Source organism: Pinus tabuliformis, chromosome 2_2 (assembly GCF_031772625.1).
Source record: "Pinus tabuliformis cultivar Carrire ecotype Pingquan chromosome 2_2, CPIR1, whole genome shotgun sequence".
In the NCBI taxonomy this organism is placed as follows: domain Eukaryota; kingdom Viridiplantae; phylum Streptophyta; class Pinopsida; order Pinales; family Pinaceae; genus Pinus; species Pinus tabuliformis.
Window position 1 is genome coordinate 144,158,324 of NC_142300.1, and position 3,351 is coordinate 144,161,674.

Below are 3,351 nucleotides of genomic sequence, written 5' to 3' on the forward strand. Positions count from 1 at the left end.
GTTTTTGAGTGTTTTCAGGTGGAGAACTGATTTCCAGTGCTGTGTTTTGTTGACCTTGTTCCTCTAGGGGTAGGAACAACATGTTTAGGGACTTTGGATCCCTTAGATTATTGACATTTCATGCTTCATGCTGTAAGGCACAAAAATGTCTATAACACTACTGCCACCAGTAATAGACAGTCAGTGCTAGTTCTACGAGTCGTTCGGCTGCAGTGCTAGTTCTCCTCTTTCACTCACACACAGTCCTATATATATTATAACATAACACTGTTCGCCATACTTATAGGGTCACTACTGTTCGTTTCGTACCCAATGCTTATCGAACCTTCTCTGTACGTACAGCAGCAACCGTCGGCCTTAGTGATTGATCAGGAGTGTAAGGGCAGGGAATATATTCTTTTACGGAACAACCCCTCTTTTTCTGGTTCATTAGTTTGATAATGTAAAGTATGGGAGTTAGTAACCTGTCCAACTATTTATCCATTAGGTATAATTATGAAAGAATGAGACCCTTTTCACCGAGGACATCGAGAGAAAGCTTAGGACCTGAAGAAACCACTAATGCTGCATGCAATCCCTGAAGCCATCATGAGAGAGCTCTAATGAACGGAGCACTCTTCACCTTCCTCCCCAACCAGAGCTCTCTCCCCCTGCTCTAGTCACTCTATTCTCTTAGGAATGATATGAAAGCTTATATGGAAACGTTGGTTATTAAAGGTGCTTCTATTACCTACTCAGCTCTCGAATTGGATGCAATTTCTACTTTTAGTCTGGAGATTGTTCCGACACAACGTGAAAATGTGGAATGGTTCGAAACATACTTCCACTCTTAGGGTCATGTTTGACTGGGAAGAATCGAACGCTCTCACTGGCGAGGTTGGGTATTTCGGGGAATAGTCTGATCATCCGGTATGCTCGAATGTAGGTAGGCTTTCAATGTCCCAACCATATGGAGAATGAAACTACTGGAGGAGTTAGACAACATTGTGCTCTCCTATGGGCACAACAGCGGTCACTCCAAAGACAGTGAACTTCAAAATACTGTACATATAGGAAGGCCCGGGGTGCCAATGATACAGTTCTAAACAGAGTGAAAAGCTCCCCTATTCCCTTAATAACTACCCGGTCTACACACCAACTTCGATCGATTAGAAGGGGAGGTTTCACGTAATCACACCACAGTCAACGAGAGATACTATAAAGTGAAGGCATCTATCAATCATTCCTTCCCCATCATTGACCATCATTAGCTTCTGATCACCTATTAGTGAAGGAGGCTTAAATACTCAACGAAGGTCGTCTAATGGTTACCGCATTGCAAAGGCTTTTCCTATACCTATCGTAGCACCACCAATGCATCCCTATTTCCTCATAACTCACAGCAGCGGGATTGAGATAGTAACAGGTCATGAAGATAGCTTATTCAGTTCCTTTCAACACACATTTCATTGCTCTTGTAGGAGGCATATAACTAAAGAAAGTTTACTATATACAATACAGCAGAGGCCTTGCCAATACTTCAACAACAGGACTGTTAACCCAAATTCCAGTGGTAATAACAACCAGTATGGGGATAATAACAAGTCATGAAGGGAGATCAGTAGGCTAATCACTTAGCACAATCTAAGCCCCTAAAAGAGTGCGCCATAGACTCCTAAAAGAGTGCTCGGTAATAAAGATGGTCAAATAAGGGTATGATGGGCCTACATTTCATTGCCGACGTATAAATAGAAGAAAATGTGATCAAAAAGCCAAGCCCTGAAGTGATCACCCAGTTATCGATCCGGTTCATCCCTTCCCACTGATAGCTACCGGCCCAAATGGATATCTCTTTTCTTATTCTCTCGGCGACTTCACAATCTCTCTCTTAAGGAAGAAGGGGTCATTTCAAATGCAAGGCATAGATGAGTGACCGCCTATCCAGCCTTTCCTGTAGAACCAACAACTATTTCTATCGGCCGACCTAAGCACCCGATAACCTTACCTGATTTCATGGTTTATGCCGCTAGCCGAATAATTGGTTATAGCCCTAGATAGATGTCCAGATAGCCATTGTGGCAAAGAGTTGGCAGCATGAATTGAATTGATCAGGGTCGGTTTCTCGTTCATCCGTATCCGGCCGAATCATCTTCCCCAGCTAATCGAGGTCACCTTATTTATGATTGACCCGCAGCTAATGCCCCTTGATGGGCCTATTTGTTTCTAACTTAAGCTAGCTTCTTCCTTCTTTCCTGTTTAGCCTGACATGCATTTTATGACACTTTATTGGGTTTCGAGGTAATGGTAGGTAATCTTAGAAGCGTCCTTAAACTCCTAATTACCAGTTAGTTATGGCGGGGATAGAAATGTTTATCGGTCAGGTGGGCGCCTGGTCAGATTTCAAAAGCCATTTGTTAGAGCATAGGTATACTTTTCTTTGCCAGTTGGATGTTAGTTCACTGTATTATTTCTCTTAGGAGGGATTAAAGGAAAGGTTCACTTGGCATCATTCATAGGTCAGATAGCCTCAGCTTTTTTATGCATGATTAGAAGCAGGCTCATAAAGTGGTCAGCTCATTCATTCTCCAACATATCATTTTGTGCGGCTCATACATACTCTGCTTACCTACCCGGTGTAGCTCCTCTCCTTATAAGTCTAAAGGTACAACCCCCTGATTTCTCTTTTCTTTTCTTTATGCCAGTGAAAGTTCCCAAAAAAAGAATCTAATTAGCTGAAGGAGATGAGCCATGATCATTAAGTAAAAAGCACATGGTAACCAAATCAAATGAGAAGCTATTGTTTTGATTAGCTGATCAAAACCTAGCGCATCATGTTCTCGAGTTGCAAGGTGTTTGTTCTCTGGGAAGCAAGACAACTCTGCCCACCCAATTTGATCTATCTTTCTCTCCTGTTACTAGTTGGATTGGAGCCGACACAAGGAATTGGTTGATGCAGCCAGGTTGAGATGTCGATAAAATCAAATAGTTTTATTATGTATATAATTTGATTTCATGATGGTCTTGGAATTAAGCTCACAACAACCGTTGGTTGTGATGGAATGATCAAGTAGCTATATCACTTTTATTACATACATAATAAAGGTGAATTCTTCGAACATACATAAGGGTGAGCCTGTCGAACTCTCGACTAAAGGAGAGGTACGGATTTGTCGTCTCGGGGAGCTCCCGAAACCCCCAGAGGAGTGCTGCCAGTAGGGGGGTGACATCTATGATAACCTTATCTTGTTTCCAACCCACCCACCTGCAAGAACTAGACATGTTGGCCTTAGACCACTTGATGTTCTCCGACAATGAACATCCGCTAAGGAAGATAGGTTTGATAAGGTCGATAATTAGTCAAAGGTGGGTAAA